The sequence below is a fragment of the Pinus tabuliformis genome, chromosome 2_1, assembly GCF_031772625.1.
Source record: "Pinus tabuliformis cultivar Carrire ecotype Pingquan chromosome 2_1, CPIR1, whole genome shotgun sequence".
Lineage (NCBI taxonomy): Eukaryota > Viridiplantae > Streptophyta > Pinopsida > Pinales > Pinaceae > Pinus > Pinus tabuliformis.
The window spans coordinates 908,704,588-908,726,046 of record NC_142299.1 but is presented as its reverse complement, the minus strand read 5'-3'; positions in this window follow the sequence as shown (position 1 = coordinate 908,726,046).

Genomic DNA, 21,459 nt, shown 5'->3' with positions numbered 1-21,459 from the left:
GTATCCAATCAAGCTGAAGTCGTCCACATGTGTATACTTGATTCCAAAGTCTTGAGTTCCATTCAAGTACCTTAGAACTCTTTTTGTAGTAGACCAATGTCCCTCACAAGGCTTTTGCATAAACTTGGAGAGGATTCCAACAAGTTGTCTATACTTTGTTGCATCCTCAAATTATTTTCCTTCAATAGATGTGAGCTTTAAGTTTTGTTCCATTAGAGTAGTAAGAGGATTGCACTCTGTCATGCCAAACCTGTTCAACAGATCTCCAATGTATTTCTTTTGAGAAAGAAATATGGACTTTGGATGTTGGGTTACTTCAATGCCAAGATAGTAATGAACATAGCCCAAATCAGTTATTTCAAAACTTTTCCCCAATTCCTTCTTTATGGATCCAATGTAGCTTTCATTGTTCCTTATCATCAAAAGATCATCTACATATACCACAAGATATGCAACTGTTTTTCTAAATTTCTTGACAAATAAAGTTGCATCATCAAGAACAAAATGTTTGAAATTGAGTTTCAGAAGATGCTCAGTCAGTTTTTCATACCAGGCTCGCGGTGCTTGTTTGAGGCCATACAAGGACTTCACAAGTTTGTATACTTTATGTTCATGTCCTTTCACAGCAAATCCTTCAGGCTAGGACATAAAAACATTCTATTTTAGATCTCCATTCAAGAAAGAAGTTTTTACATCCATTTGATGGGCTTTCCAACCGTTCTGAGCTGCTAGTGCAAAGAGTGTCCGGATGGTAGCCCATTTTGCTGTGGGGGCAAAAGTCTCCTCATAATCGACCCCTTCCTTCTGTGCAAAACCTTTTGCCACAAGCCTAGCTTTGTGCTTGTCAAGTGAGCCATCAACTTTATACTTGTTCTTGTAGACCCACTTGCAGCCAATTGGTTTGGTTCCTAATGGAGGATCAACCAGTTTCCAAGTGTCATTCTTTATGAGGGCATCATACTCCTTTTGCATCACTTCTTTCCATTCATCATGAGAAGCAGCTTCTTTGAAGTAAGTTGGTTCAAAATCTGTAGACAAGTTCAATTCATAATCATAAGAAACATCCATATCAACAGGTGAATTAGAGTCATCTACATCACCTCCATTTTGCTAGTTTGAATTTCTGGTTCCTGTCTTTCCAACTTCATCAGGATGAACACTTTCAAGTGTCTTTGTCACCCACTTTGGGGGACCTTTATGAGATGGTCCATGCTGCTCCAATGATTGAGTTGGGATTGAATCAAGATTGAGTATCCCAATTCTATCAATTACATCACTTAAAGCATCATCCGTTGTTGGCGTTTCATGCGGGGGAGAGTGTTCTTCAGAAGAAGATTCCACATGTTGATCTAGTATAGGAATACCCCCTTCAAGATGTGGAATCTGATTATCAAATTCTTGAAATGATTTTGCTTTTGCGAATCTATCCAAGCGATCAAGTTGCCACTCAACAACATTGTCAGTTTTGGATGATTCAAGGAAAATTACATCTCTAGATATAATAAATTTCTTCTTTACTTCATCATAGAGGAAGTATGCTTTGGAGGTGTTTGAATACCCCAGAAAGATACACCTACGACTTCTAGCACCAAGTTTGTTTCTATGTACCTTTGGTATCAAGGCATAACAGGTGGAACCAAAGACCCTGAGATGCTTTACCGAAGGAACATGTCCATACCACATTTCATATGGAGTCTTGTTTCTTATAGAATTAGATGGACATCTATTCTTTATATATGCAGCACATAGAACAGCATCAACCCAAAACATTATCTTTACATTTTTGAAGAAGAGCAAGGATTGTACCATATTTAAGATTGTCCTATTCATTCTTTCAGCTACACCATTCTGTTGGGGATTATAAGGCACAGTTTTTTGATGTTTGATCCCATGTTGGCGAAGATAGTTTTCAAATTCATTTGATGTGTATTCCTTTCCATTATCAGTGCGAATAGACCAAATATGAGATTGTGCATCATTTTCAATCCATTTATGAAAATTATTGAATGTTTGAAAATCATCAGATTTGTTCTTCAATAAATAAACCCAACACATTATGGTGTAGTAATCAATAAATGTCATGATATATTTATTTCCATTTGCATAAGGAATAGGCATTGGACCACATAAATCTGAATGAATGAGTTCAAGTTTTCTATATGCTCTTGAATGTGAATCATGAAAGGACTGTTTGCTATGCTTTCCTATATTGCAAGCATCACATTGCTTAAGTTTCCTAGGAATTGTAGGCAAACTAGCAACACCATTTTTCTTCAACAAGCGGAGACTGCCATAGTTCAAATGTCCAAATATAGCATGCCATAATAAACTTGATGGAAGTGTACCTTCTTCATGATGAGAATTGTATGAGAAATGTTGTGCATGAGCAGAGGTTCCTTGTAGTTTGAGAAGCCTTTCTTCTTCTATTCCCCTCATGACAGGTGAGTGGTCAGATGCTCTTCTTACCTCAAGCTTGCCATCAAACATATGAATGGAGTGATCTTGCTGGCTGATGTGGACCAGGGACAACAAGTTTCTCTTGAGTTGTGGAAGATATAAAACATGATGCAGAAGAAAGTCTAGAAGACCAGGCAGTTTAAGCCTGATTGTGCCAAGCCCTGACGGCTTGATTTTTTATTGATCTGCAAAGTATACTGCTCCATCAACATTGTCAGTGAAATCTTCAAAAAAATCCTCTCTATGAGTCATGTGGCAGGTTGCTCCTGAATCAAGCAACCAATAATTTTTCCAAGAAGCAAGTGAAGCATTAAATAAATCTTCATTTACTCCAATGTTACATTGTGCCACAACATAGTGAGCGGATTCAGGTGCTTTAACTTTGTCTGTATCATTAGTTTTACCTTTCTGTTGGTTTCGTTTCTGCTCAATTTTGTCCCATGGTAGCTTGCATGTAGAGGCATCATGTGATCCATTTCTTTTGCAACGAATACAGTGCAAATTTTCCTTTTCTCCTTGAGAATGTCTGCCCCCCTGCCTTTGAAATATCTTCCTTTTCCTCTTCGACCACCTCTTCCTCTTGTAGAATCTTGAGCATGATGCTTTTCTTTATGAGAAAGGCACACAGCTTCTTCAGAAGATTCAGGGATTGTCTTCTTTCCAAAAGCTTTCTCTCTTTCAGCAAACTTTTTCACAAGAGAGTCAAAGGTTATATCTTTGAGATTTCCATTTGCTTGCAATGACTCAAGATAATTGGAGTAAGTAGGATAAAGTGCCTTGAGAAAAGCGATAAGAGGAATATCCAATTCAACCTTAGTGGATTTGATATCATGCATTATAGACTTTGCTTCAGATGCAAGAGCAAGAGGATCATTATTTTGCAGTTCAAGAGTGAAAAGTTTAATCATGAGTTGGACAACTTCAAGTGCAAAATGTGAGTCATAGAGTTCTTTCAGCTTTTGTAAGGCTTCAAAGGTAGTTGAATATGACGAAATATGGCGACTCACCTCTTCATTTACATATGCTGCAATTAATGCATAAGATTTGTTGTTCTTGTTTTCCCAAATGACGAGCTCTTTGTCTGAGGTAAGCTGTACTGGGTCATTGTCTCCTTCTTCGACACACACTCCTTTCCACAACTCATTGAAAATGAGGGTGCTTTTTATCATCTGGGACCATTCAGGATAGTTCTCCTTGCTAGTGAGAACTATTCCCACCATGGATATGATTGAATGCATTCTGTAAAAAAATAGTTTTGTTGATAGAAAAAAATACTTCTGCCAATATACAGTAAAAATGTACTCAAAAGGGCATTCTCAAATGATTTCAAATCCACCATGTGACTCATATAAATCCATCATTATATAAATCCACCTCATATAAATTTCATATAAATCCACCATATAAATCTCATATAAATTCCATATAAACCTCATATAAATCCACCATTATATATGTATATGGCATACGTCCCTTTTATATAAAAAACTCAATAACCATGTCAGCGTTCAAATGTCAGCTTTCAAATGTATCGGTGTTGCTTTCAACTATTTGAAAGAATATTAGAATAGGCCAGCGTTCAACTATTTGAAGGAATATACCATGTGACAGCGTTCAAATGTATCGGTGTCCAGTATTTAACTATATGTGACAGCGTTTAAATGTATCTGCGTCCAGCATTTAACTATATGTGACAGCGTTTAAATACACAAATGATTTCTAACAATGCATACTCCAGCAAAACAAATGCCCCGGGAGGTGCAAACGAGCCCAAGAAATAAGCAACCTGATAAATGCAGATTTGAGAATCACCGTCAGGATTTGCTCCGATACCTCAGTGGTCGCTATTGAATAGGCTCAGAGTATTCCAGCCACGCCTTTCATTATGTATATCGCACAAAAGCACTTTCCGTCAGTCCACAGCGGAAAAACTCGGGATGACTTTCCTGGCTTTAGCCATGTGGGGGCGCGCATATATGTAAAGAGGGTAGGCAGAAGTGTTGGTTAACAGCGAAATAATGGAGAGCCGAGAGGAGGTGGAGGAGCAAAACCAGAAGATGGATGATGAGTGAGCTTCGATAGAATCCAGTCGTTCATGGTGGAAGTGGTGGTGAAGGACAACACTAAAAAAATTATGAAACGTTTATGGATTCTATGTCAGGATAGCCAAAGAGCAATCAACATATTCAGATGAACAGGCAGAGGAATGTTTGTATCATTCAGGTGAATGTCAGACAGAGAGCGCAGGTAAAGGAATATGGCAGATAGAACGCAGGAAGTGTCAGACAGGCGTACAGGCACTCAGTCACTAAATTATATGGAGAGCAAAGGAGCAGACTAGGGAGTTACAAAGACATAAAGGCTAAAAAAAGGAGCTGGCTCTGATACCATGTCAGGCCAGGCAGTAACTCCATTAAGCAAAAACTGATTCGTGTATTATTCCATCAGGTAGGTCTTTGTTATATACAACAGGGAGTGACTGTTCAGTTCATCTCCCAATGACTATTCACATTTCTAATTTAATTATTTACATAAATTCGACCAATCATGAGGATTAGGTGTCAACAATTTCCAGTGAAAATCTCCATCATTTCCAATTGTGGGAGAGTAGAGCCATCATGAGGAATAATATCCCTTAGCTTATATTATGAAGCCATGATCAAGATTTTCTTATCTGAAAGAGATCAATGTCAAGGGAATCATGTGAAAATGATTGAATGATGGCCTATATGGCAGAGGATCCTAATCATATTCCATATTAGGATGGATTTTTTAACCAATGTCATCAAGTGGTGGTGGTACCATTGAAGATGTGATTACTTCCACAAAAGGTGGCATTGCGTCACCACGAGTTTCAACTTCTGTAGGAATTTCATAAGGATCAAGAGGTCCAAGGGATTCACTAGTGACAAAAGAGATTGTAGTGTTGTTTTAATCAAACTTAATTGACTCAAACTGAAACATTAATTGTCAACCGAGGGTAGGTCTTGCTGTTTCAATGGAATTCGTACTGTCTGTGCTGGTACACTCCAGCCAAGCATAAGAAAATGTAGAAAAACTGTAAAGGATGTCACTGATCTAAATTGTTGAATAAAACCATGCATGTAGATACAAAAACACTCTACAGAATTAAATCACAACTCACAGTTATTGAAGTAAAGGCATGCCACACAATAACTAACATCTATTCTAGCTGGTTACTATTACTCTGTTGATTAACTCTCTATAACAACATAAGATAAATAGAAATAGCAGCGAATGCAATCCATGATTTGTACAACAACAACGAGAAACCATAAATGAATGAACTAAACTAAAATGTACACTACCTAATCACTGCAATCCCTGCCAAAGAGGAGGGCCCTTCCTCCTTAGCAGGGCATAAGAAGAACACAAAAGTGATTAATGAATCAGTTGGAAAGTAACAACATCACCATGCCAATTGATATTGAATAAGTTCAGGATCACAGAAACATAGTAATGGTACTCTTCTATATGTCGCCTGCTAATACATAAAAGGTCAAGTCTTTTATAGTTATTACAACCCAAAAATTAGAAGCAGATCAGTCATGAGAATCTCTCAATTCTCATGCTGATCAAAAATAAATAAGTTACAACTTATTACTAAATAAATGTACATCGGTTGCAACAGATTGAGTCTTATTGCTTCAAAAACAAAAAATCCTACCAGCGACAGCTATTATGTGGAATAGTACCCACATCTCCAGCTTCAGTGCAAAACCATTGAGCAAATGGTGGTTTGGGATGATACAGCATAATTGATGACAACACTGTTGATGTGACGGTGGATCCACACGAGGTGTAACAACATCCGATGTGTAACGGAAACCTATAACAACACCTAGTATATAGCAACGGTCTGTAACAACACAAAAGGTGTAACAACAAACCATTCTACCATTTCATGTAGTTAATCCTTGTTGCCTGTCTGCTTCATAGCTTCATTCACACGAGAAAACACCTGAAAAAGATGAACTTCCCAGAATACTCCTTCAATGCTCTCCTAGTTAGCCACAAAAGTGAATAAAGCCTCATATTATTCGGTAAAATACAACAAAGTAACATGACAGTAAAATGGATAAAAAAGGTAAGAAAACAGAGAGTTTGGTCAGATAAGGGCACATGCTTGGAGGACAGAAGGGTCAAAATAGGGGAAAGAATGTGCAGAAAATAGGTAAAAAACCACACCCAACAGATATCATGTTAAATGTGGAAATAAATTGACATGGGTACGATGGGACAAGGGGAAATGTGGCCATCAATGAGGAGTCTTTGAACATTCCTCCTCTCATACCCTCTTCAAGAGTGGAAGGGTAACCTACAAAGGGGATTTACATACTATCTTGAAATTGAAGATTGGGCTTAGAAAAGTCTAGTTGGTTGATAGTGACTTTTTACCCTCATGTGGAAACATCATGACATGGAAGAATGATGAAATGACAATGGTCATAGTGTAGAACCAACATTTTCCAAGGGGGAGGTTATAATATAATGGTGCATCGATGAACTCAACCTCAACAAATATTATCTTTCCTCCTAACTCAATAGGAAAAGCTGAAAACACCCCTTGAGGATGCAGGGTGTGCACATCAAAGGCCTTCAAGTCTGATCTAGCTACAAACAAAGTGGGATAACTTTGATATTTTCAACACTTCGAAGACATTGTAGAATTTGATGGCCCCTCATCAAAGACTGTCCTATGAACACATTGTCCAAAAACGTGGACCATTATTTGGAAAGTCAGGTGATTCAGAAGATGGGGTTTCCAAAGAGATGGATCGAAGGTCATAATATTTGAGTCTAAGGGATCCACCCCACCAATAGCAAATAAAAGCACCTTGTGTTGTGTTGGGAAAATTCGCAACACTTCTATTGTAGACATAGGAGTTGGAGTTTGGACCATATCCTCAACAATACTATAATTGTGAGCAAGTTTTCCATTAGTATTGTGTCTAGTATTTCAAAGGACACCCTTAAGAAGGTGTGACACAATCTTCAGTGGTGGCTTATCGAAATGAAGTTGACCATCCTATCTAGGTTGGTTCATGGTATCTGAGGCAAAAGTATTGCTCTGAGAATTCTTGTAATTATGAGCTATGGTTTGTAAATGGACGCCTAACTTAAACATAAATATATCTTGCATTGAAGGTGAAGCATTAGAAGAGTTTCCCCCACTCTCCCTTTGCTAAGGTGGTGGAGTATTTGCAACCATGTTTTGTTGTTTGGTTGGAAAAGGATTCCTTAAGACAACTTGTTGATGAGAAGGTTTTTGTGAGAAATATCGGTGAATCTTATCCATCTATGGAACTCATGAGTAAGATGATAATTTCCACAAATCTTGCAGGGAAAGTGATTCTTATTATTCTTCTCTATCATACCACTCTCAATGTTATATTGGGTTTTCTATGCCCCTTGTTCCTTAAATGAATTATCTGACTTATTATTTTTCCTTTTACCTCCTTGTTGGTGAGGATTCATATTGAAGTTGAATTGAACAAAATTTACCTTGGAGGTGGGAACATGGACATGAAGAGTTTGTGTATTATGATGACCAACCGAAGCACTAGAAGAGATGTTTAGTTGGGCCATCTGAGAGGCTAGTTGTCTTATGTTTCCAGAAGATACAAAGCCCATGAATCCATCTGCATGTGCTTTGAGATTTTAGGTTGACAGACCAGTCGGTGGTCGAGGAGCATTTGGAATGCATTGATACAAGGTGCCCAACAAAGAATAGATCAAGTCAAGTTGGTGTGAACGAAATATTGCTTGCTCTTTGGTTTGGGCTCCACCATTTTCTGCATCTTCAGTAATTTCAAGAGATAAATATTTAATAAACCATTCACAAAGTACTTCATTGGGATGTTTGGTTTGGAGAAAGGCTCATCGTCTCCTCCACTTATGAACAGGGAAAATTTTAAGGATGAAAATTTATATTAAAGTTTAGAGAAGTTGGTGAATCTCACTACTTCATAATATGAAATCAATAAAATTTTTGATGATACTTTTGAAAATTATTCAAAATTTTAATAATTTTATATAGTCTCTGTATTAAATTTTGGCGATTTTTAAAGTAAAATAGTTTTATACTATAAAATTTGGGAGAATCTTTTTAGATAAAATGGAAATTATCGAATATCTTTTTTGGAAAAGCATGGAAATTAGCCCACTTGCAAATATTAGCCCCTAAAATTTTCCATGCTCATGAATATGATCAAAAATGAGTGTGGAGTTATCCTAATGGAAGTTAGTGAGGATATATGTACTAGCCTCATATCTAGCAAGAAATTGATAGTAATTAACAAACGTTTATGCCAAAGATAGGAAATTTTCATAAGAGACAAATTTGAGATCAATATACCACTTCGTAGCACCACCTATGAGAGTCTGTTAAATCATAGTTGGATGAACACCATAGATGATAAGTGGTGATATGAGATGCAAGTTCTACTATCATCATAGTTGGATGAACACCATAGATGATAAGTGGTGATATGAGATGCAAGGTCTTCTCCAGGATTACCATCGAATTTGGGAATGTTTGGTAGCATTTTATATGGAACACTTGGTCATGCAGAATTATGTCGTATGGGGCCATTCACCAACTTAGAAATATTAGGAAAAGCTAGTGTTTCCAAGAAAGCATATGTGAATGAATCTTGGGGGTGGGGTTAGAGGCCCCTTGTGACCCTAGTGGAGGAGGTTCTCCTCCCATAACATTGTTTCTAGTATAAGGGATGGTCATGGGAGTGGTTTGGCTATAGTCTCTAGTGCCAATGCCCATGTAAACTTGTGATTAGTTAATTCCCCTAGGGTACATTGTCCTATTGGAAAAAGGATTCCCAAGAGGTTGTTGAGCTCCTATATTATAAGGGGAGCCAAAGGGGTTATTGAAAGGATTAAGACCCCATGGATTATAAATGAGAAAAGTGCCCCTCCCCCTAGAGGCATTCCAAGGATCAAATGTATGACTCTAGAATGTAGATCCTCCAATCGATTGACTCCTAAGAGGATTAGTGAACCCACTAAAAATGAATGCACCTCCAACTCTACTAAAGGATGAGATGGATACACTGAAAGGATTCCAACAAAAGGGAAATTCCTTATTTGGAATTTCCATACTTCCTACTGAGATACATGAACCCATAATGGGGCCCGTGAACCCAGATGTGAAAGAGAAGTTAGACCCTCCAACAATGGACATAAAGATATTAGATGAAATGGAACTAGAACTTCCACTCATTTTGAATAGAGATGTAAAGGTCATTGATGTAGAGGTACCCATATTGGGTGTGTTAAATGGTGGAACTCCACTAATATTTCACCATAATGGGGAGAAAGAGTCATTAGAAGATCTCGCTTGGAAGGAATCTGTGGCCAAAGGAATAGATGTAGATGTGACCCATGGAAGACCATTAGTCACTATAGGTCTAGACACAATGAGTTCCAACACAACAGAATTAACGTTATCCATGAATGACTCGGGTAAGGGGCTATGTAAAGATCTAGATAAGTTGATATCTCCACCTAAGGAGTTGGGTTCAAAGGTAGGATGATGTGGTGTAAAATATTGGTCAACTACTTTATGAACAAAAGGTTCAGGCCTTTGAGTAACACCCAAAGTGTCCCCAGACACAAATGTACCTATGTTGGAATTAATTCTATGTCTATGAGGAGGTGGACCCACCTCATAGGGGGCAAGGGCCACAAGTCTGCGAGAACAACACAAAAAAATATGCCACAGTGGCAGTCAAAGCTTAAAAAATCATGATTTAATAAAAGTCTTAAGGCCACTATATACAAGAGAGAAAACTACACACACTAAAAGGATCCTAAATCTACAAACCAAGTAAACCAGAGTGGGAAAGGGATCCTCACCCTCCCACCACTAGAGCCCACTTAATTAATGCACGGTTAAATAATGAGGAAATGGTTGGGATGATTATAAGAGGTATCTTCCTAACAATCCAACCTAGGATCAAGTTCTCTTAGAAGTCATGGAGCACCCACCCTAGGAGGATTGAGTGAGTTTTCCTGAAATCCATCCCTAGTACAGCAAGGACTGACCCTCTCATCGTCACTTGTGATAGTATCCTAATAAAGGCCACTAAGGTCACCAACAACAACAACACATCTTAGGAGGAAAATTTTCATCTAGAGCTACATGGAAGGGTAGAGTATCAGGCCCAAAGCCTCCCAAAGGATACCCGCATGAGTACAATATAGTTCTCAGACATAACCGCCACCAATGCCGAAAAAATCTGAGAGGTCACTCTGAAGGTCCCAATGTAGCCTAGTGCTTAACCTTTGTGTTAGAAGGGATTCCCAAACTATGCCACTAAAAGTGGATTTACACACCCTATCTCAAGATTCTATGTTTGTTTTATTGCCTTGAGTAGGTTAACTTCACTTTTGCATCCCAAGACCTAGGCTATCTAATGTTGGTGTGCTACCAAGGAAATAGATTTTTTTTGAATTAATTTTATTAAGTGTGTTAATTTTAATGGTTGTTCATTAATTCAATGGTGATGGATGAAACTATGACGATGTTATGACTCAATTGATTCAAATAAACAATGCAAAGATATGCAAATGCAAGAGTTTAATTTTGATGAATTTTACCTAGAGTAAGGAAGATATATTTTATTTTTAGAATGAAACCATGCACATATCCCTCACGTCTATCTCATTTAACACTTTGATCCTATCAAGAAAAACAAGAAATCAACTACAAAAATGGCAGTAGAAGAAGAAAAAGGAAACAAAGGAGATTCTAACCAAAACAAAAACCCTAGTTCTACCTAGAAGAACGCAATAAGATTTGAAAAATGAGTTCAATCAAGCAATCAAACTACATGTACACAATCAGTGCAAGGATATCAATATAATGATTCCAGAGAGGCATCTAAACACCAATGTTCATGGAAAAAAATTAAAATCCAAGAATAAGGATCAAACCCTAATCAAGTAACTATGTCCATTTTTTTTTTTTTAACTGAAACGATTATATTTTATTGATAGAAATCAGGTTAGGCAGAGCCTAATCAACCATTACAACATTTAGAGTTTACATTGACTTTATTTCTGCTTAATGGATAATGTCCATGATCGTTGTTTCAACATTTATGCTGATCATTCCTTCTTGTAAAGTGCATCCAATATTTGCCAATCTATCTGCTTCCTTGTTTAATCCTCTGAGGATGCGGAAGAATTGGACTGATTGAAATTCTTTCAGAATTTTGGTCACTCTTGAAAGTTGTTTGTTAAGCACTGGGCCCTTGAGTCTTTTCTTCTCTACCATCATTTTGATCAGCATTTCAGAGTTGCCAAGGATTATAATTTCTTTTGGATTTCCTTTCCTGGCTATTTGGCAGGCTTTCAAGAGGCTGAGGATTTCAGCTTGATTGTTGGTTTTCGTTCCAAGGCCCCAGCTGAAGTCGTCTTTTTTTCCATCTTGGAAGAAGATCACTCCTCCTGCTCCGGACCTCCCTGGATTGCCTTTTGAGGCACCATCGAAAAAATGATGCACTTGGCCTGTGTTTTCCACCATTGTTGGAAGCTGTCTTCTGATTCTCAAATCTGCCATTTTCCTTTGTGCACTGTTCGGTTGGGCGCTGGTTGGTTAGCCTTTCCTGTATAGGCATTCAACCAATCCCTCTCTTCTGTTCGCAAGGAGTTGTCATCTCTGACAGAGGAGTAGTTCAATGTTTCTAAGAGGAGATTCTTTGCCTGTTCCGCCACTTTTGCTGCTGACAATTCAGTGTTGTTAAATATTGTTTCATTCCGTGCTAACCAAAGTTTCTAGCAAACGTACTTTGGTACAGCTATCCACACCTTTTGCCAAAGTGATTTTCTTACTATGTTGTAGGGATAACTGTTATTCCAGGAGGAGAACATGGTGTCAATCGAGTTTTGATTTGGAGGAGGCACTCTCAGCCCGGTGAAAAAGAATGACCATACCGATTTTGCAAATTCACAGGCTAAAAACAGATGATTTGCTATTTCCGAGTCTCTTTTACAGAGGATGCATCTATGTGGTCCAACTATGTTCCTTTTGCACAGATTATCTCCTGTCAAAATTTTGTTGTGGAACAATGTCCAGAAAAAGAAGTTGATTTTGGGGATGTTGAAGCTGTCCTAAATCTACTTCCACACGAATTTCGGATGTGATGAATTCTTTTTGCTCTGCATCTGATAATATCCTTGACTAGCTGTGTATTCCCTGGTCTTACCCCAGCCCCAAACATCTTCATCTTCTTTGTGAACTGGTGCAAAGTCAGAGATTGCGGCTTGGAGTGCGTCTAGCTGAGTGTTTAAATGTTTTGGAACTCTGGGAAAAATCCAGCGTTGCCAATTCCCTTTTCTGTCCCAACTGGAGATATCCTCTATTTTCCTTATACCTTTCGACTATAGCCAGGCTCTTATTTCTGCAATCTCGTGGTTTTCTGCTAGAGGGCGATGTCCCATAATGCTGTCTCTCCAAATTTTTGTGTTTTTACCATTGCCAGGGATTCGGTACAAATGGGATCTGAAAAATTCGATGCTTCTGTTACACAGCTTCTAGACCTGCGTTCCTTTTGGGGGTTTCTCAATATTATATGTTTTTAATGGCTGATTGTTCAGGTATTTCGGATTGAAGATCTGACTCACTGGATGGGACGACTCTGCGTGGAGCTGCCATAACAACTTACATCCCAAAGCTACATTTGCATTAACTGGGTCGCAGATTTGAAGTCCGCCTTTTGCCAGTTGCCATTTCACCATATCCCAACTAACTAAGTGAAATCTATTTGCGTTTCCTTTCCCACCATTCCATAAGAAATTGCGCATAAATCTGGAAATTTGGTCTGATATTAGTTTTGGAGCCAGCACGAGAGATGCTTGGAACGTGGGCAAAGCAGAAAGAACTGATTTGATGAGCGTCAATTTGCCCCCTGTGGTTAACCAAAAGCCTCCCCACACAGTGATCTTCCTTTTGAATTTCGAGATAACTTCCTCCCACAGTTCGTTTCTGTTGGATCCCAGTGTTATTGGAAGGCCCAAATATTTTATTTTTTCCTGATCTGCATGTCCTGTGTACCCCAACTCGTTTGCGATTGTCTCGATCTTATGCTTCTCAGTGTTCCACCCATATACCGCGCTTTTCCTCTCACTTACCAATGCTCTTGATATGCTGCAATATTTCTGAATTATGCTTTTGAAAGATTTAGCTATTCTTGGAGAGGCCCCTCCAAGCAATAGTGAATCGTCAGCGAAAAGGGCATGATTCATCGGTTCTATTCCTTTCACAATTCTGATCCCTGGAAGGCACCCTATTTGTTTTTCTAGAGTCAATTTTCTGCTCAGGGAGTCTGCCATCAGAATGTAGAGAAATGGTGAGAGGGGGCAGCCTTGTCTCAAACCCCTGGTGGCCATGAAGAAGTTAGCAGGTCTACCGTTTATCATGGGTGCGATCCAAATCTTCTCCGAGCATGCCTTGATAAGATTGATGAAGTCCTGACTAAAGCCAAATGATTAAAGTACCCTGTACAAATAGGAACGGTTCACTCTATCAAATGCATTGCACATATCAAGTTTTATGAGCATACCTTGTTCTTTGCGTGAGTGACTGGAGTGTAGAGCTTCCTGGACTTGAATGACATTATCTAGAATGTGCCTTCATTTCACAAACCCCCCTTGGGCAGGAGAAATTAATTGTTGTAGGAGAGGTTTGATTCTATTTGCCAGCATTTTGGCCACAATCTTGTAGGACGAATTACATAGGGAGATCGACCTGTATCTGTCAAAAGAGCTTGGGCTTGCTTCCTTTGGAATTAGTGCAAGGAAGGTAGAATTTATGCCACCTCCGATCTTTGCCTTTCTCATGAAACCATGGACCATTCTGATGAGATCAGTTTTAATTAGATCCCAACATTTTCTGTAGAAGTGGATTGAGAACCCATATGGCCCAGGTGCTTTATCTGGCTCCATGGACCAAACAATATTGGCAATCTCCTCCTCTGTGGCGCGGCTCAATAGAATGTTATTTTCCTCTGCGCTGACAAGCTGTGGAATATTTGTGAGAAATTCCTCAACATCCTCCTCACTCCCGTCCTTATCTGTGCTAAGTAGGTTTTGAAAATGGTTCACAGTGGCCTCGATTTGATCAAATCCTCTGCATACCTGACCCCTAGATGTGATGATTTCTGCAATGTGATTTCTCGACAGACGAGCCCTGTATTGTCTGTGGAAATACTAGTATTTCTGTCCCCAGCTTTGAGCCACAAGCTACGTGACTTGATGTGCCAATATTTTCCCTCGATTCTAAAAGAATTGTATGTTTTCCTCTGTGCAATTTTTTCATTATCTAGATCAATAGTTGAGATATCTTTCTCTTCCATTTCCACTTGGAGATCTTCCAACTGATTGACTGCATCTTTTCTCTGACTGGTGGGAGTGACTGTGACTTTCTTTATCCATTCTTTTAAAGCCTTCTTTGTGTTTTTCATTTTTTGTTCCCAAACGTAACTTGGGGAGCCTGATACTTCTATTCTCCATGTTGTTTGGACCGTTTCGTGGAACCCTTCCCTTTCTGTCCAAAGAGGGCTGAAACGAAATGGAAGAGGGTCGAGGTCTTCTTCTTCCTTTAGACATAGTAATATTGGTTTATGATCTGAGGTTAATTTCGGAAGAATCTTAGAGAAAACAATTTTTTTATTCATCATAATAGAACTGCTAGTGAGAAATCTGTCCAGCCTTGCTGAGATGTGCTGATCCCCTGTACTATTATTAGTCCAGCTGTATTCCCATTTTACAGGTTTGAAATCTACTAAGTCCCATTGTTGGATGAGATTTTCCACTGTGGAGAGAAAGGGGTCTCTCAGATTGGTCCCTCCTCTCTTTTCTTTGTGGTCTAAGATTATATTCAGATCTCCCCCTATGACTATATTCAGAGGATTATGTAATTCCGAGAATTCTAAGAGAGTTTTCCAGCAATATTTGTTCTCATCGTAATGCACAGGTACATACATATTAAACAAGGTTAGCTTGAAATTACTTACTGTGTGGCGTAGTTCTATATAAATCTAGTGCTGGGTCACATGGGAGCTTTCTAAAGAGAAGAAGTTTTTGGACCAGAAGGTGCATATTCCTCCCGCCGAACCTCTTGCGCTGACTACCTTTCCTGAATCAAATTTCCATCTTGTATTGCTTGTGTTCAGAAGGGTTTCCCCTTCTATTTTTGTCTCTTGGAGCATAAGTATGTCTGTGGTTTCCATCTTCAATAAATCTCTAATAGCCTCTGCCTTATTGGGATTCCCCAGACCCCTGCAGTTCCAAGAGACCAACTGCATCATTTATGACTTGTTGGGGTAGGTCCACCTCCCTTGGGGACCCTTAGTCTGGTGTTCCTTCCGAGAGTCATTTCTATGGTGGCTTGACTTCCCAGGGTTTTTTGTCTCTCTGATTCTTCCTCCCTAGTTTCTCTATTTGATTTCCTTCCCGCTCGCTTTGATGTCCTTTCTAGGGTTTCTTCATCCGATGAGCCCTCGTTTTCGACACTCTTCTTCTTTTGTTTGATTATATCAGCATATGAGGGGGATGAAATATTGCATGGGTTCGGATTTGAGGTGTTACCTAGATCTGATGGCTCGGTGTTGTTCTGTTGGGGAGGTTCTTCCCTTTCTGCCTCTGGAGGATCTGAGGATGAGATGAGAGATTCAAATGGATTTTTTTCCACCTCTATGCTGATAGTTTCCTTGCTTCCAGTGTTTTGTGTGCTTCCATTTTCTTGCCCTGCTTTGTTTCCTGTCTCCTTGCCTTTGTTTTTGTTGTTCTGCTGTTATTTGCTGATTTCTTTACCTGTTTCCATTGCTCTCCTTTTTCTTTCTCTGCAGTTTCCTCATTTTTTTTCTTGCAATACCTTGCAAAATGCCAATATTCATGGAAGTGCCGGCAAATAAAAGGCAACTGCTCATAATCAAGCTCTTGAATATGGGTCTAGTCCGCTACTGAGAGTTTGATGGCTTCAGGTAATCCAACTTCAAGATCTACCTCAACGCAGATGCGGGCACAGGAGTATTGATCCTTCCTCGATGCCTGATCTATGTATCTGCCAAGAGTGTTACCTACGGATTGCAGTGAGTTTTGACTCCAGCAGTGGAGGGGGAGATGTGGAAGGCGTACCCACACAGGTACCGCCGTGGGCACATCCTGAGCTGGATCAAAGTCAGGAGACCATTTGTTCAGATAGAGCCCTTGAGGACCCATGAAGTATGGTCCGTTTCTAAATATCAGACTTCTATCCTCCGCATTTTCGAACACAAACACAAAGAAACCCTTGCCAACGAAATGACTTTTTATACCTTCTCTGACCAGGGGTGTCCAGTTTTGCCTTACCCATTCCTCAACAACTTTCGAGGATGGCCATAACCCTGTAAACTGACCGATGAGGCCTCTTTCGGCGAGATTCAGTGCTGTTCTGCATGTTTCTTCCACTGGCAATGCCACCGTGGGAATACTTCCTAATTTTTTGACAAACTTGGACTGAGAGCTAGTCGTCCATTTCCCAGATGCTGCAACTAGGGATCTGAACGCTTCTAGTTCTGGAGGTAATGGGGGGATAGCCACAGAGCCCCCACTAGGATCCATGTCTAAATCACTCGAAGATTGAAAGGCTGGCTTGGCGCTGCTAGGTCAGTAGTAGCGCCTCCATACGGGGGCGCGGATCCTACCAAATATATTTTGACCTGTCCCAAATACAATTTCCTGTCGATGTCTTCCTGCTTGAGATTTACAGTAGCCTCGATCTGGGAATTCAAAGCCTTCTTGTCCTCTGCGGTAATGGCCAGCGCCCGGCCTGTAGGCGCGAAGGAAGCCCTTTGCGGGGTTCGATCCGATCCACAGCAGCTCCGTCCAGCTCCACTTCAAGGAAAAAAAAATGAAAATTTTCTTTTTGAGAGAAGTTATGCAATCCTATTTTTAAAGTTGCTAAACAATATTGCAATCTTTCCCTTATTGGATTTTTGGAGCGACTGAAGGCCTATAGTAGCACGCATGTAGGCTTATGCATGCATTTGGGAGTTTTTTAGTGAAAATAACTATGTCCAAAAATTTTAATGTAAAGTAAAAAAAACAATAATCAAATCCAAAAACTTCAAATTTGAAACACCACCCAACATGGTTTGCAAAGATGCAAAACCCCTGTGATAAATTTTAGCTTAACCCCTCAATTTCTAATGAAAATTTTCTTTAATTCTCAATCATAGAAGAACTAGCCAAAACAAAGAGTTTATCAATGCTCCCTAATAGTTATGTAGATTTCGATAGAGGGATATCAATGCCATGGTCTAAATTGGAGGGAGAAACCTTGGATCTAGGAGGTTTTTGGGCCTAGGCTTCAAATCCAAACTTTGTAGATGACTAATGACCACCATAAAACACCAAGGAATCCAAAAATCCCCAAGAAAAATGAAGTACAATAGGAAAAGTACAATCGACTTATTGGATGATCCCCAATATGGTCACCATTTCAGTTTAAGAGAGAATTTCACCTACAATAATAGTTTACTTTAATCCCACTAAGCTTTGCCTAAATTTTTCCTAATCAATGTGTGCAAATGAAGAAGTGGAACAAAGTAAATAAGATAATCCCAAACACTTCATATCACAGGGAGGAAGTTAGAGAACATACCTCTAAACGCTAGATCCTTAGCTATATTTGATGATGTAATCTATAGGAAGATCTCCCCAAGATATTCGCTCCTAGATTTCCTAGATCACCTGCACACTGAGAAAGAAACCAATCAAATATTCTTACAAAACATTATTAGTGCAACATAATACATCAATCATATAACATATCAAAGAAAAATAAATATGTACATGGGGAAAATCTTCATTAATATTGCTCTTTGATTGAACTAGAGTACATCAATGAGTTCTACAAGCCACTTCCCTTGACCTATTTCCTAACCTCTATGCTCATTGGCATGAATGCACAAGTTTATCATGGTTAGTGTGGTTACATATCTAGAAACATTCCCACATAAGTTTCTCTCTTCTCCCTGTGAATCATGAAGAATATTGTTTATATATATTTCCTTATGAGTAGCCTTGATTTCAACTAGAAACTTTTTTATTGTAATGGGGCGATGATTAAGGTAGACCAAATCAATCATTATTTTAATCAACAATTACTATTTTAAACAAATTTTTTTAATTGGACTAAATATAATATTATCTAATTAGATTCCTTGTGCAGAGAGGGATTTGATGGCATTCAATTTCTATCCCCACCACTAAGTAGGATCATTGTTGTGCCTTCTAGTTCAATTCCCACAACTAGGAAGGAGCTTTGATTCCTCAAAACACTTGTTTTTTGATGTGTCACTAATCACAAATTGATCCTCTATCTTGGCAAAGGATGTGCTTGTTGGCTTATATGGGCTTGACCCAAGTTCGGAAGAGTTATTTAGCCAAACAAATCCCACAGCTACCGGCCCTTTCGGCAACAATCCGCGTAGTACGGACTGAGGTCTCACCCGAGGTAACAAGGGAGGGTGCTAGAACAAGGTTTCCGCACCCTTGGGATGTCTTGATGTGGTATGAAGAGCTCACGTACTGTTCTGTAGCCTCGCGCTGCTCTGCTTCCGCACAGATCCAAAACAAGGCTATCTTTCAATACTAATTACTTAATGGGTTATTATAGATCAGATATACTTAAAAGGGTCTTTAAGCAAACATTTTATAAAGATAACCAGTGCGTGCATTTAACAGAGCTACAAATTTTCATTAACCCAGAATATAAACATATGCATATAGATTCAACTAAAATATTAATCATAAATTAACCAGATCTGTAGTTGCTCAGATTAACACAGTGTTTCAAAATCAACTTTTTTGTATTTCCACTTTATCACCAATACATCCAGATCTACCTTGCACACTCAGCTACAGGGGTCTGCGCACACAGTTGCGGACTCTACCAGGCCTCTGCGCACACAGCTGCAGAGCCTCTATCTATCACCCAATACCCTCGACTCGGACTTACAGACGCGCATATAACCTTCACAGACCCATAACACTACCATTCATTCTCTTCCAAAAAACTGCCTTCTACCCTTAGAGCCCTGCTCTATTTATACATTCCCATGGTCCACGGACCATGGGTAGGCCGACTTACTCCCTATTGTTCTATATTATTTCTTGGGTAGACAACCCTTTGACTCGACCTTTTACATTTCGTGCTCCACATATTTCGGAGTTTTACAACATTTTTATCCTAATTTCAAGGCTCTCAGACCCAAAATTGTTACGCAGGACCTCTGCTACCCAACACTCCCCCAACACAATCATCGTGACTCATCCCGAGTCACTCATCGGTGTGGCGAGAGACATTGCCTTGGCTTCACGATTCACCTCCCTTTGAGTGATGCTTGTCGTCTTGCTACTCCTTCGTTGTCTCCTACAACGTTTTGGCTGGCTCCTGCTTCATTGTTTCTACCAATTCTCGCAACCGATAATGCTCATTCTGCTCTACTCAGTTAACACAGAACATCCCCTCATAGGATTTTAGCTCGAGCGGGGGAGCCGCATACAGGACCTCCTTTTACCACCGCATCCACTTCCTACCTTCGTATCTACTCTTCGCACTGTCTACAGCAGCTTGTGTTAAAATTTTGCAAGACCCTTGCTGCTGTCTGTGAGATCCCAATCATCAAGGTACATCAAAGACGACTTATTAACTACATTTCTACTAGTGGTCTCCTTTTTTCCATCCTTTCTCTTTGTTGTTGTAGTTCACCGGCTTGCCCCCGGGAAAGGCGGCGTCATCTGGACCAGTTTTGCTTTGTGTCTCCCATTTTCCGGTACATCCCCTACTGTTGATGTTGAACTCTGCGTGGTGCCCGCAGCTGTCAACACCATGTTCCTTAGAGAGCCCTGCCTCTCCATCGGCCATATCACCACCCTCGGGATTACTCCTTATGCAGAGATAATGAAAAGCTCCATATCAGTAAATAGCTGGCGTTCTTTAGAAGTGTAGTTCACTCGGTGGATGTCGCCCTGTGATTTATAAGTGTTCTGAATTTCAAATTTACTGGCTCCTGCCTGTTCTAGTGCCCTCGTGTTAAACCTGTGGCAAATTATTCCATATCTGGCTCATACCCCTTCTCTTAATTGCCCGCTGCCCACTCCCTTTTGCCATAATGCAGACATCTTATCATGAATAGTGACAACAATGGTCACCTCGCCTCTTAGCAACACAAAAGCGCGATCCTTTCCGCGCAACTGTGACCCTTGTGATTGGCCAAACCTACTCCTACCCTGGTAATCGCGCCTCTTTTCCCCAAACTGCTTTATCATCCTGCGCTCTCTTTCAACTGGCTGGAGCAGTGAGACTGTCCTTTGGACGGTTAGTCAGGCGGTCGGCCCACCCATGTAGAGCTTCAAGCGACTGCCATTCACTCTTCCCAGGAAGGGGTCTCCATTGAGTTTGGAAAGCTGGACTACACCCCCATCAGTAACTTCTTTGATGACATAGGGTCCCAACCAATGCATTCGGAGTTTGCCAGGGAATTTCTGGAACTTGCTTCCATATAGTAATACTAGATCATTCTCCTTGAAAGTACGCACCTTGATATGGTGATCATGCCACACTTTCTCTCACTGTTTCTGTACTTGCTGATGGAACCCAGCCAAATACCATTCCTCCTCCAGTTCCTCTAGCTGCGCGATCTATTCCTCCAAAGCCCCGCGGTCTTCCATACTTGTTATTGCCACTATTCACAGGCTGGGCACAATGTATTCCATAGGAATAACAGCCTCCTTTCCATAGACTAACCGAAACGGTGTCTAGCCCGTCAACTTCTTGCACGTGCTTTGGTATTCCCATAGCACAGCAGGGATGCACAAATTCCAGTTGTTTCGCTGCGCATTATAGACCTTGGTCAACGCATTCTCCAAAATTTTGTTGAATGCTTCAATAGTCCCATTCGCTTGCAGGTG